The sequence below is a fragment of the Odocoileus virginianus genome, chromosome 32, assembly GCF_023699985.2.
Source record: "Odocoileus virginianus isolate 20LAN1187 ecotype Illinois chromosome 32, Ovbor_1.2, whole genome shotgun sequence".
Lineage (NCBI taxonomy): Eukaryota > Metazoa > Chordata > Mammalia > Artiodactyla > Cervidae > Odocoileus > Odocoileus virginianus.
The window spans coordinates 20,265,040-20,279,962 of record NC_069705.1 but is presented as its reverse complement, the minus strand read 5'-3'; the positions used below and the strand labels follow the sequence as shown (position 1 = coordinate 20,279,962).

General features: G+C 43.3%; 1 protein-coding gene across 7 annotated transcripts in view; it reads right to left on the bottom strand.

Annotated features, from left to right (window-relative positions):
- TRMT9B (tRNA methyltransferase 9B (putative)) overlaps window positions 1–14,923 on the bottom strand; it is a 71,208-nt gene that overhangs the window by 26,123 nt on the left and 30,162 nt on the right. For 5 of the 7 annotated variants that reach the window (XM_070459960.1, XM_070459959.1, XM_070459955.1 and 2 more), the window contains one exon: window positions 4,737–4,935. The gene's annotated coding sequence lies outside the window, so the exon portion shown is untranslated. Of the gene's footprint in view, window positions 1–2,730; window positions 3,029–4,736; window positions 4,936–14,923 lie in introns of all 7 variants that reach the window. The other 2 variants (XM_070459957.1, XM_070459958.1) reach the window with 2 other exon arrangements.

Genomic DNA, 14,923 nt, shown 5'->3' with positions numbered 1-14,923 from the left:
ATAGCTCAGTTGGTAAAGAATCTGCCTGCAGTGCAGGAGACCTTGGTTCAATTCCCGGGTTGGGAAGATCCCCACTCCAGCATTCTTGGGCTTTCCTGATGACTCAGCTGGTAAAGAATCCGCTTGCATTTCGGGAGACCTGGGTTCGATCCCTGGTTTGGGAAGATTCCCTGGAGAAAGGAATGGCTACCCACTCCAGTATTCTGGCTTGGAGAATTCCATGGACTGCATAGTCCATGGGGTCGCATAGAGTCAGACACAACTTGGCAACTTTTACTTTTCACTTTATCCTTAACTATTACGGGCCTGCCCACAGTCCCTGCAAAAAAATCTGGCAACTCTTAACAGAGTACAAATCTCATTTGTGATGTCTGACAAAACTTCCACCCAAACTGAAGCAGCTTATATTACACCCTCAGCTAGAATACAAAGTAAACATATGGCTGCCTATAACTGCCTACACATGAGGAAAAACCCAAACACTGAATGCTTTTCTCTGTAATCAAAATCTGAGTAGACTTAGGTCTGTTTAAAATTGTCCCCCCTTAAGGAATCAATTAGGCAGTACAGTCTTGAGAACTGTAGAACAAATACATTTTACTTCATTGCACTTGCCAGTGTTAAGGGATTCCCAAGTGGCTCAGTGGTAAAGAATTAGCCTGCAAATGTAGGAGACCCAGGTTCAATCCCTGGGTCAGGAAGATTCCCCTGGAGAAGGAAATGGCAACCCACTCCAGTGTTCTTGCCTGGAGAATTCCATGCATAGAGGAACGTGGTGGGTTACAGTCCAGGAAGTCACAAAGAGTCAGGCACGACTTAGCAACTGAGCACGCACACACCAATCAAGTGACGATAATCCTGAGCTTGATTCCCTTCAATCTGCCTCCATCTGCAAGCTCAGAATCTGTAGTATTTGAAGAGCACCACATGAAGACCTTTCTCTAATTCTTCCCCAACGTTGCCCAGCTTCTACCATAAACAAGTAACTTCAAAGAGCTGTTTGAAAGCATGTGAACAATATAAATCCATTTTGTTGTATTTTACACTTAATATTATATTCTGCAGAATATGTAGCTAACTGTGAAATTGATTTGCAGAGCTGGGGCCATCCAATTTGACATTCTTGACACTCTGTGGATTTATATTTCCTGCTGTGTGTGTGTGTTTGCATGCTAAGTTGCTGCAGTCATGTCTGACTCTTCGTGACCCTCTGGCCTGGAGCCCACCAGCCTCCTCTGTCCATAGGATTCTCCAGGCAAGAATACCGGAGGGGTTGCCAAACCCTTCTCCAGGGATCTTCCCGACCCAGGGGTGGAACCTGCTTCTCTTAAGTCTCACCTGCATTGGCAGGTGGGTTCTTTACCATTAATGCAACCTGGGAAGCCCTTCCTGCACTGTACACATATGCAGATTCCTTGTGAACTTGGTCCTGTGACTAAGCTAGTAAGACCAGTACTACAGCACTTAGCACAGGGTTCCAGCAGAAGCTAGGGATGTGGGGTTTGCTTTAGCCAGGCTCCTAATCTGTGTGCTGACAAATTTGGAAGGGAAAATAAGTCACAGAAAGTGATGCCCTGCACATCTGAGAACTAGTTTGGATTTTAAGTTCAGTGGAAAGTGGTTCCCTAGAGAGCAGAAAAGGGGAGAGAAAGTGCTAGGAAGCTACTAGAAGGGGTCAGTGGCTTGGTGTGTTTCCCGTGGACTGAGGACCAAACAGAGAAACATCAGCGCTTCTTGCTTCTAGCCACAGGGTGGTCAGTAATAGGTCACAGATGTTTGGTTTTCCTGTTTGGGGTGTGTAACTAGTTTAACACTTCTCCACCCAGCCTGATTCAGGCAAAGCCACGGGATATGCTTTGACCATTACACGTGATCAGAAAAGATCTGGGCAGAGGAAAACTTCTGGGCAGAAGTTTTACCAGCCAGAGTGTGTGTCTTCGATCCTGGAAGCACCAGCCCAGGTCTCCAAGTGACTGCTCTTGATGGGTGGGCAGTGTGCATGTTTTTAGCCAGAAATAGGGCAATACACAGCTCATCATAAGAGATGTGGATTATCTACCTAGATAATGGAAAAGTAAAATCTATCAGCCATGTTCTGTTAGAAGATCACTTGTTACTATGTGAGTTTGTCCTGTTTTTTCCTTCATAAACATTAACACTTTTCTCATTACTGTAGATAGAACTAAACTGGGAGAAAACTGAATATAATTCTGTCTCCCACTTCTTAAAATTAATACTGTGAGCCAAGGAAGGAAAGAGAGAGGCAGGGAGAAAGGATGCTAATATCTGTGAACCTGAGAACACAAAGGCATCAAGGTGTTGCTGAAAGCACTTTCTGTCAACATGTGTGCGTGTGTACTGAACAGTAACATGTTTGAAAAGTAGGAGGATCTGTCAATGGTAGTAGTGAAAAAACATTTGGAGATCTAAGATTCTAGGGAATATGTAACCTGTCCCCAAGCCTGAGCCTGTGCATTTATGACCATTATTTACAGGCCTAGACATTTTAGAAATGAAATACTTCTAAAAACCTGTGCTTATCTGCTCTTCCTTTGAGGAACTGTACCTCCTTTGGACTCCAGGTGATGTTGGAGCCTGCCAGTCATGTAGGACGGGGCGGACACATGACCTCATTTAAGAAAATCATTCCCTCTCCCCTGGGAAACTGACAAGAGATAGTTGAAGCCAAATCACTAGAGGAAATATCCTCCAGTTTCTCCTAAGTCTTACCTTTCCTGAGGTTTGTTTTGGTTTTTGTTTTTCCTATTCTATCAGCTACTTGGTATACTCCCAACAGATCCCCTCTTGCTTGAGGAAGTTTGTTTTGCAGGCGAAGGACTTTAGTTATTTCAGACTTGAATGCATCTTCATGATCACAGCATGGACCTGAGGGGGTTCCATGGTGGAAGAGAGGTGCTGCACCATCCAGAGTCCCAGCAGGAGTTGGCTCCCACAGATGGAAGGACTCTAGTTGGAGTCCTGGCAACAGACCACTGGGATGCAGTGTCCTGTTGGAAGCAGTGCCAGCCTAAGAGCAGAGCAGATTGTTGTACTGCCTCCATCTTTGCTACTGCTACATCTTTTTTTTATGGCCACAGCTTAGTATCTGAGCTGTTATTACAGCTTCCTAGTCGGTCTCTTTGTCCCCCTTGTCTCCCTCCCACTCCCCCGACTTGTCACCTCTAATACGTCCATAATGCGGGGAGGTTGCAGTACTCTTTTTTCAGTTAACATTCACTTGCTGGAGACATATCCTATAGTAAAAGGCAACTGCAAAGACCACACTGCATGATGCTGTTCTTGGCTTGATGGATGTAGCTTGTAATCTCCCTCCAAGAACTCAAGAAAAGCAGTTTAGAATCTCTGTTTTCATGCTGGTACTGGATAATTTTCCACTAATATCCATTTGATCATCTCCTCTCCCTGTTGAAAACCCTTCAGGAGACCTCTCTGGGACAAAGCTTGCACTCTTCCATCCAGCCTTCAGAAGCTTCCAGGACTTGGCCTCAGTCTGGCTTTCCAGCCATATCCTCTTACTGTGACAGCTCAAATTCTCAGCTCCACCCAAAGAACTCTACTCACGTTTCCCTGAGTGGGCCTTGTTTATAGCTCCTCATTCAGGTCTTTGCTAAAGTCAGCAGGCTCTTCTTTCTTATCTGTAGTGCTTCCCTTCTGAAATCTTACCTGCCCTTCAAAGTCTAGCTCAGCCTCCCCCTTCTCTGTAAAGACTTTATGGATAGCTATCAATAAAAATCATTTCCCCTAGTATTTCTATATATTGCATACTTATTATTGCTGCCACTCTTTGGGCATTTCTCCTGATTCTATCTTGGATTTTCAACTCTGTGTATGTGCCCAGCTCAATTAGAAGCTCCTGGAGGGCAGAACTGAAACTGGACTTCTCTTTTATATGTATTATAATGCTTTCACTCCGTAGTTAACTGTAGAACCAATGGATCAGTGAGCTCCATTTACTAGCTCCCTATGCAAGACAACAGTTCTTTACTCCAGATAAACTGGTCTTCAAATATTTGGTCATAAATCACGAATCCCCTGATAATAGTCAAGAGGCTCTCAGAGGCTCCCAAGGCTACAACTGAGCCTTCCCAGTCATGTTTTGGGTTTCATAATTTCCTTCCCTTGCAGAGGCCTGTTCAGAGATATACCCTAGACACAAAACAGTCCCAGTTTTATAACTGAAAATAAATATAAATACTGTAAATTATTCTCTTATTATAAATGCCACAGAAGACACATATTTTAAAAAGATCATAGAGCTGCTTTAAATTTCAAAGATATATTCAAACTGTAACTCTAAAGTTTACATACTAAATGGTCAAGTCAGGTCAAAGACTTTACTTACATTATAAAAAGACTTTAGCATGATATAACTAAGTTTATTTAATCTTTTACAAAAACATTTAATGCATGATACTTATACCTACATATTATTTTCAAATACATATTTACTGCAACCTTTTGTATGATAAAAAACCTATCATTTCACAATATGCTGACGTCCTAGAAACACATTTTGTTCTCTAATAAAACATTGAATACATTTTTGTTATTTTAAAACTAGTTTCAAATTCTTTTTTCCACCTAGTGCAAAAATAAACTCCAGCTTACTTTGTATTACAATGTCGTAACTTTTAAATGATAGGAATTGGGCCTAATTAGGTTTACTGAATATGCTCATATTATGTGAATTGCTGTAATAACTGAAAGCTACTAACCTGAGTCATCTTGTGATTACAGAAAATTACTTCTTGTCTTTTTGATTCATGGCAGTTTCCACCCTCAGAGAGTGACAGTTGTTGCTCATAATTTTCTCAGTGTGTAATGTAAACGCAGTTTAGTGGGAGGAGAATCAAACAGCTAGGTCCTTTCCCATGGTGAGCCACGCTGTGTGAGTCTTCGCAGGGAATACAGGCTCTATTAGGAAAAGAACAAGTACTAAAGTTCATTTTACATAATACAACTATTGAACCAGCTACAGCCCACGCTGACCTCTTGACATATGCCTGAATTACCCAGAGAAGACAGGATTAGAACGAACTGTTAATTTATGGAATGTGCCAGAACTGTAAGAGCAGCTTCTGAATCAATCCCTCAGCTTTCTGTAAAACACCCAAATACTTTCTCCCCAAATTAAATAGGATGATTTCATCTTGTTCCTCAAAAAATTACAAGTACTGAGAGTCAACTTTGAATCCAGTGGTTTAAGTACTGTAACTTTTTAAGACATATGACTAAATGTTATTAAGTCATTCCAGTAAATTTAACTGTTCAGTATTTGTTCTTATTATCAGCTATTTCCATGTCACTTTGACAAGTAACCCTAGTTATTCTTCACATTTATTTTTTTTCTTTTTACATAATAGAACAGGTTTGTCTTGAAATTCATCAAAAGACTCTGAGTTACCTTAAAAAGAGGACATATGCAGAAAAACACTCTGTAATGGGGAGGTCTTGGGGTGTAAAGTGAGGTCTGGAGAGATGCCCGGTGCAGTAGGAAAAGCCCGTCGTGTAACATCTGGGGGCCTGATGCATCTGTAAATGAGGCAGATGGACTTTCATCTTGATCACTTTCTCAGTCACTTCCCTCGGTCTTCACGTCCTTTGCGTATGCACCTCAGCATCACAAACTGTGCCTCTTTATTACACACAGTGATTCTCAGGATGGTGGGGTGGGATGTACGTGGCTTCCCTGAACTGACTGGGGCTCTCCACCCACCCATCTGGATCCTGTTTAAGAAGCACTGATCTGCGTGTGTGCTTTGCAAAACTTCTTGATGGTCTTCAGAGTATGCACATAACCCATCGTCTCTCAGTCACATGCAGGATCGTATGCCTTGTATCCACGTCTGTTCTCTATGTCTGCTGTCTACTGCTGCTCTGCACATAGGTTCATCAGTACCACCTTTCTAGATTCCATATATATGCGTTAATATATGATATTTGTGTCTCTCTTTCTGACTTACTTCACTTTATATCATAGGCTCTAGGTTCGTCCACCTCATTAGCACTGACTCAAACACATTCCTTTTTATGGCTGAGTAATATTCCATAGTATATATGTACCACATTTTATGTATTCCATTCATCTGTCAGTGGACATCTAGGTTGCTCCCATGTCCTAGCGACTGTAAATAGTGCTGAAATGAACATTGGTGTACATGTGTCTTTCTCAATTACGATTTTCTCAGGGTATATGCCTAGTAGTGAGATTGTTGGGTCACATGGCAGTTTTATTCCTAGTGTTTTAAGGAATAGGAGGTGATGTTGTCTGAAACTCCATGCTAGTGGCAAAGCCTAAAGCTTGTCACCTTGGGTTCATCCTTCCTGCCCTGACCTAGGGGCTGCTCTGCCTCCAGCTAGCCTGACTGTCTAAGCACCTTGCCTTCAGGTATTAGTGTCAAAATGCATTCACCCTCTCAGATAGGCACTGAGGACAGGCTGTTCTGGGTCTTAGTCAGAAAGTATAGCAAATGAAAAGAATTTCAGATAGTGCAGCGGGTATGTGTGAGCTACTGGGGTGAAAAAGAAAACAGGGGTGGGGAACTTCTCTATTCACCCAAATCATATTCCTCAAACACCTATAAAGATAATTAACTTTCCATAAGTTTACTAAATTATGATCCAAACTTGCCTCTGTTAAAAATGAATCATTTTATCTTTTCCAAGGAGTTTCTGGGCAAAGACAAAATAGGGTAGTATGTTTCTTTTAATAAGTTGAATTGGATCAGTCCTTTCATTTTATCACCCACACATCTTTGGAGTATCTAGTATTAAAAATTCATTTCTTCTCCTTTTTTCCCTGAATAAATGGGAAACCATCTTCGAGAACAAAGGTGACTCAAACCTTACTAAATTTTGAGGTTAACCATGTGTGTGTATTTTCCTGGGAAGAGACTCAGCACCTCAAACTATATCTCAGGGGAAAAATTAGTTTTTGGAAAAAAAAGTAATTTCTGTATTAAATTAAAAAGATACATTCATTCATTCAACAAATACTAATTGAACTTCTGTTATATATAAGGTGCTAGGGGTAAAGATTTTTTAAGTCTCCCAATTTAGGAATCCAAAGTTTAATATAGGAAGCATACAAAGAAATAGAAAATTAAAATATGGTACTACTTTCACTTTCAGTATGGATACATCCTGAGAGCTTCTGAGCTTCTGAATCCCTAAATTAATTACGCCTTGCCTGTGCTATCGATCGACAGGTCAATCAGTTGATTGATAAATTAATAGATAAAATAGACCTATTACAGATTACTACATCATGGATCTTTGGGCTATCATCAAGTATTTAAAACCACAGATGCCCAGAGCCCACTCCTGGTGTGAGGAATGCTATGACCCAGGTGCGCACAGGTTCTATAGGAACTGTAAGTGAGGCAGCTCATCCAGTCTGTACAGGGGAGGGGCTGAAGGCTCCCTTGAGAGGCTGACAGCTCAGAAGACGGTAGGGGTGAGTCAGGAAAAATGGGAATGGGCGATTCTAGCTATCAGAAACATCGTAGAGGAAAAAGAAATGAGACTCTTCGATGAACTTCAAGTAACTTAACAATAATAGCGAGACATGCACACACACAATGTGTATTAATGGTTTACTGTTATTGAGGCCCTGTTATAAGCATTTAACTCATTGAATCGACACAGTAAGTAAATGAACCGGAACCACCATGTCCCCATTTTACAGATAAGGAAGCAGAGGCACAGAGAACACAGATGAGTTTCCAGGGTTACGTAGCGAGTAAGTGGCAGAGCCGGGGTTTCAGGCCGGAAAGTTAGATTCCCGACTTCACACTCTTAACTGCACGTCAGTGGGGACGCAGGAAGGGAGAACGGGTGATACTATGAGAACCTGGAAGAGTCAGACCACATAAGACCTAGTTTAACTTTCTAAGGAGTTTAGATCTTTATCCTGAACAACAATTATGTCAGTGAGAGAAAAGACAAATTTGGATTTGGTTTCCAGAAATCCACAGCAAGAATGTAGACTAGTTCTGGACAGGTTCACAGAGAAAGAACCTAGTAAAATCCTTTAGACAGAGAATGGTATTAAGGATGCTTAGGAGAGGGTGGGATACAGGAGATATTAAGGAGAGAACATCACATTAGTAGGACTTGCTAACTGATGAACCGTCTAGTCAAGGCTATGGTTTTTCCAGTAGTCATGTATGGATGTGAGAGTTGGACCATAAAGAAGGCTGAGCATCGAAGAATCGATGCTTCCAAACTGTGGTGCTGAAGAAGACTCTTGGGAGCCCCTTGGACCGCAAGGAGATCAAACCAGTCAATCCGGAAGGAAACCAGCCCTGAATATTCATTGGAAGGACTGATGCTGAAGCTAAAACTCTAATACTTTGGCCACCTGATGTGAAAAGCTGACTCACTGGAAAAGATGCTGGGAAAGATTGAAGGCAGGAGAGAAGGAAACAACAGAGGATGAGGTGGGTGGATGGCATCATCGACTCAATGGATATGAGTTTGAGAAAACTCCAATAGATGGTGAAGGACAGGGAAGCCTGGTGTGCTGCAGTCCGTGGGGTTGCAAAGAGTCAGACACAACTGAGTGACTGAACAACAACAACAAAAACTGGTGAAGAGTTAAGGCAAAGAACACACTGAAGAGGAAGCAGTGATACTGATAAGGCTGACCCTGTAAGAGGTACCACCGGCATCCTCAAATAGAGAGCAAGAGAGTAATAACAAAAGACAAACAAAAGGAAACTTGGGTAATGACCATATAAACTCTGAAAAACTCTTCCCTTGGCTTACCTGTGAATACGTCCAGAGAAGTTTACTTAAGATACTTGCATCTGCAGGAAAAAGGCTGTAAGAAGGACTAGGTATTGGTAATGGAAATGCCATAGTGATTGGTAACACATTATATTTCGCATTATTGCCTCAGCTGTTTGTATATATCCCTTATGTCTGTAATTGATGGCAGCATTGTCCAGATAGGGACAGTGGAGCTCATGATCACTGATGTCTTGTTGGGTATTGCAATTTACACAGCACTCAGTCAACGTCTACGGTAAAAATACATGAAGGAACGCAGAGAAGAATAAAAAAAGAGGGTCCTTTAGATGGTGCTGTAGTTCATCATCAGAGGGAGTACATCTGAGCGAGGGTTCTCGTTTGGACATAACTGTTTCTGTTTATCTGAAGGACAACCAAGTAAGATGGACATGAAGCTCAGAGCAGGCTGTTCTAGAGATCATTTAAAAATCATTATTCTAAAACGTGGCAGTGACGTTTCTTTAACTCTTACCATTTACTCCCAAAGAGAGAAGGCATATAGTGTTCAGCCACGATCAAATACAGTTTGGTCCGATTCAGAGAGCTTTAAAAACAGATTCTCCTGAGCACCAGCCTGGTCTAGTGGACTGACCCAAGAGGCAAATGAGAGGAGCCAGTTAATGACCGTCTCTATTTACATGGACAGTCACTGCACAATTAACAAGTTAAAGTTGTTGGGCCAGTCCAGTGAAGAGGTAATAAGGTGTTTATTAGAAACTCTTTTTCATACAGAAACAGTTTATATTTATAGTTTAAAACCCAGCCCACCGGGTTTTACAGGAAGTGAATTAAATCAAGAGATTGTGCAGAGCAAGAAAGAACCGAGGTTAGGAGACCCTGGCTCACCAGTTGTAACCAACGTGTTAGTGGTCTCCTCTGGTAAAGAACCCACCCGCCAATGCATTAGACGCAGGTTTGATCCCCGGGTCGGGAAGATCCCCTGGAGAAGGAAATGGCAACTCACTCCAATATTCTTGCCTGGAGAATCCCATGGACAGAGGAGCCTGGCGGGCTACAGTCCATTGGGTCGCAAAGAGCCAGACACGACTGAGCGACTGAATGACAACACATGCACATTAGCAGTAAAGAGGAGGTTAGCCATGTGCTATTAGAGTTCTACTGTGATTATTTTAATCCCGGAAATACCGACTGAGCAAGTACTAGGCAACAGTTGCTTTGGTAGTTCTGAGAACTGGGATGGGCGGCACTTGCTCTCAGGAAGCTACAAGCACATGCGAGCGTGACCCAGAGCGAGGCTGACTGACCACAGTGGGGGCACACACATGACTGATTGACAGAAGGGCACAGGTAGCAGGTGGCCTCAGCTTTTAGAATTCGTGGCGATCCTTTAACGACGAGTATGACTCCCTCCAAGTAAGAGGCAAGCACACCAGCTGCCTCATTAGTGCTCCCCATGCTACACAGGGGCTTCCCCTGTGGCTCAGTCCTTAAAGAATCTGCCTGCAATGCAGGAGACCCGGGTTCCATCCCTGGGTCGGGAAGATCCTCTGGAGAAGGCATTGGCACCCCACTCCAGGATTCTTGCCTGGAGAATCCCATGGACAGAGGAGCCTGGCGGGCTGCAGTCCATGTGGTCGCAAGAGTCAGGGATGACTTAGCGACTAAAGAGAGAGAGAGAGAGAGAGATGCTATACAGAACCGCTTAACAATACACCAGAGGTTATGGCAGAAATGGTAGGAACAAAGGTAACTGGCGTTTCTGGTTGAAATCCTATGAGCAGAACAAATTGAGGGCTTTAAAGCAATAACATACATAACCCAGAGAGAATAGAAGCCTCTCTGCAATCCCAACAGGGACTGAAAGGTTACCCTGGAGGAAATATATGTGAAAAGAACATGGATTAAATGAGGGGCACTTATTTTAAGGGAAAGATCAAATAGTCCCAAAGAATATTTGGTTTTCTTGAAAATGTTCAAAAACTTGTGTGTCTACATTGACTTTGTGTTGGAGCAGAATGGTATCTCCAGAATCTGAAAATAAAGGAAATGAAGGTGGTCATATCTGGGTGAGGAATGTGTGTCCCTGTGAGGGGTGGGGGTGGCTTCAGGAAGAGGATACAAGGAAGTAGGAAATAAGAAAGCCCAGTATTGATTATGATATCTGTTATCAAAGGCCACTCCTCCACGGGCACCGACTAGGCAGTATTTATTATAACGGATCACAACTCATTTTGATGGTGTAGATTAGAGAAAAGAACAAGAAAATCAAAGATGAGATTTAAGAAAAAATGAAAATATAACTCCTAACTTGCCCCAGGCATTTCTACGGTATCAATTTGACAAAACCAGCCCTCAGTCTGTGTTAAAATCTAGGGGTGGTGGTGGTCCCCCGAATAGCAGCCTAGAAGGAGATAGGTGTGATGTCACAAGAGGCAAGACCGGAAAAAATGCAACACATTTCCCATCCCCTTTCCTGCTAGGAAGGGAGATCCCGGCAGGTTGTGTGTGTGACAAGGAATCTCACTGTCATTTTGGTGTGAAATGATTGTTCAAGGAGCTTTTACAGGAAGCCCGTGTAGTCAGCCATAATACTATAGATCATCTGATGACTATTCTAAGAATGAAATTAAGGGGAGCAATGTGAGGCTGAATTATACATTCGTGTATTTCATAAGAACATGTTTATAATACAATTGACCCCAAAGAGGGGCACTCATGGGCTTATTACTGAAAAAAAAAAAAAATCCGTGTATTTGAGGTTCAGGAAGAGAGTGTGTGCCTAGCACAGTAAAATCTGGACCATCAAGTGTCTTCTCCTGTAGACTCCACCTCCGTTTCATCCCCCTGGCTGTGTCTCCCAGTGCCCCCCCACCCCCCCACCGCCTCAGCCTGAGCTTAAGCCTTCCGTGTTAATCCAGGAGTTCCCGCAGACCTGGGAAACCTCACCAGCTGCTGCTTTACCTGAAGGCGATCACACATCTGTATGTTTTTTAGAACCTATTCTTTACTGACACCATTACTGCAGTGGCCGATTTACTCTCCATAAAAGCTGGGAGGTCATAATTTTGAACCGAAAAAATCCTTTAAAATTAAATAAAATTTAACTTTATGAAAAATTTACTCTCGCTTTTAAAAATGGCTCATTTTAGTAGAGATTGATGAAAACACTGTCACACAGCAACGCTGAAGAAAGAACTGGGTCTGGGGGACCAGCTTAATAGCATAGCTCTGAGAGTCATTCTTCCAGCATCGCCACGCTGATGAACGGTTCCCCCTCTTCAGACTTACAGAGGAAGTCCAAATACCTTAGCATTTCCTAGAGCCCTCCATCATCTGACCCCAGCCCGCCCTCCAGCATCGCCCCACACATCATCCCTTGGGCCCCACCAGTGCTATTCAACGTAGCCAGCCCCCCGTCCCCCCACAAAAAACCTGTCAGCTTAGTGACTTAGCAGATTTCCACTCAGGCACAAGCTCCTTATCTAGGCTCACTGCTTGACGTTTGTGACTTTGCGATTCTCTCAACGCTTTAGACATTTGAGGTTTTCGTGCTTTTTGCTCATCTGTTCCCTCTGCCTGGTATCACCTGTCTCCTCCAGCCCGCCTGCCAGACACAGTTCTCTTCGAAGGTTCAGCTTGGGTGGTTTTCTCTACGAAGCCTTTCCTGTCCCAGGCTAGATTCACTGCCTCTGCTTCCTGTGTGTCTACCCTGTATTATAAAGAAGCTCACAGCACTAGCGTTTTGGTGGCCGTCGTCTCCTTGCTCTGGGCTGCCCCACATCCAGCGGTGTTTGTGATGAGGGACGACCTCTAGCGTGCGGTTCTGGTGAACGAGGGCCTTGCCCTTCTGCACAGACCCTGCAGCGGGCAGAGTTTCCTGCCCCCGACTCCTGGTGGGATGGTGTGTTAGTGTGTTAGGACTGCCATATCAGAGTACCACAGAGCCTCCGTCATACCGAGTGAAGTTAAGTCAGAAAAACAAATATTGTATATTAAAGCATGTGTGTGGAATCTAGAAAAATAGTGTGCAGATGAATCTATTGCTAGAGCAGGAACAAATACACAGTCATCCAGAATGGACATGTGGACACAGCAGGGGAAGGAGAGGTGGGATGAATTGGGAGATTAGGACTGACGTGTATACACGACCATGTGTGAAATAGATGGCTAGTGGGAAGCTGCTGGATAAGACAGGGAGCTCAGCTCAGCGCTCGGTGATGACCTGGGGCAGGGGGGGCGGGTGGAGGGGGCAGGTTGGAGGGCGGTCCAAGAAGGAGGGGTATATATATATATATATATATACACACATACATAGCGGATTCACTTTCTTGTACTAAAGGGGAAACTAACACAACATTGTAAAGCAAGTATACTCCAATTAAAGAAATAAATAAAGTACCACAGACAGCTGGTAAACAACAGGAATCTATTTTCTCATAGTTCTGCAGGCTAGAAGTTCAAGGTCAAAGCGTCAGCAGGGTTGGTTCATTCTGAGGGCTGTAAAAGGAGAATCTGTCCAGGCCTTTCTGCTTGACTTGGAGATGATCGTCTTCTCCCTGTGTCTTTATATCATCTTCCTCTACACTTCTACGTGTTAATTTCCTCTTCTTACAAGGACACCAGCCCTATTGGATGACTGCACGGGTGCTCAGTCGCTTCAGTCGTGTCCCAAGTGTTGGCGACCCTACAGACTGTGCCTGCCAGGCTCCTCTGTCCATGGAATTCTCCAGGCAAGAATACTGGAGTGGGTTGAGGTGGCCTTCTCCAGGGGATCTTCCCAATCCAGGGATCAAAACTGCATCTCTTAAGTCTCCTGCATTGGCAGGCAGGTTCTTTACCACTAGTGTCACCTGGGAAGCCCATTGGGTTAGAGCTCACCCTAATAAATTCATTTTAAATTAACTACATCTTTAAAGACAGCATCCAAAACACAGTCACATTCTGAAGTACTGAGGGTTAGGACCTCAACATATGAATCTGGGGAAAACACAGATCAGTTCATAACAGAGAGCATAAAGGGTGGAACGGTGCTCCCCATCGCCCTGAAAAAGATATCAGTTCAGTTTAGTCGCTCAGTCATGTCTAACTCTTGGTGACCTCATGGACTGCAGCACGCCAGGCTGCCCTTCTTTCACCAACTCCTCATGTCCATCGAGTCAGTGATGCCATCGAGCCATCTCATCCTCTGTCTCCCCTTCCCCTCCTGCCTTCAATCTTTCCCAGCATCAGGGTCTTTCCAATGAGTCAGTTCTCATCAGGTGGCCAAAGCATTGGAGTTTCAGCTTCAGCATCAGTCCTTCCAATGAATATTCAGGACTGATTTCCTTCAGGATGGACTGGTTGGATCTCCTTGCAGTCCAAGGGACTCTCAAGAGTCTTTTCCAACACCACAGTTCAAAAACATCAGTTCTTCAGTGCTCAGTTTTCTTTATAGTCCATCTCTCACATCCATACGGGACTACTGGAAAAACCATACCTTTGACCAGATGGACCTTTGTTGGCAAAGTAATGTCTCTGCTTTTTAATATGCTGTCTAGGTTGGTCATAGCTTTTCTTTCAAGGAGCAAGTGTCGTTTATTTTCATGGCTGCAGTCACCATCTGTAGTGATTTTGGAGCCCAAGAAAATAAAGTCTGTCACTGTTTCCATTGTTTCCCCATCTATTTACTATGAAGTGATGGGACCGGATACCATAATCTTAGTTTTTTTAATGTTGAGTGTTAAGCCAACTTTTTCACTCTTCTCTTTCACTTTCATCAAGAGACTCTTTAGTTCTTCTTCACTTTCTGCCATAAGAGTGGTGTCATCTGCAGATTATTGATATTTCTCCCAGCAATGTTGATTCCAGCTTGTGCTTCATCTAATTGGGCATTTTACATAATGTACTCTGCATATAAGTTAAATAAACAGGTTAACAATGCGTCCATATGCTAACCTCTTGAATTTGTAAATGTGACCTCTTTCGGAAAAAGCCTTTTGCAGATGTGATTAAGTCATAAAGATCTTGAGATGAGATCCTCCTGGATCCAGGTAGGCCTTGAATCCAATAACAAGCATTCTTATCGGAGACGGAAGAGGAGAAGGCCACCAAAGACAGAGGCAGAGGCTGGAGATATGCTTCTAAGCAGAGGAGCCCCTGGAGCCACCAG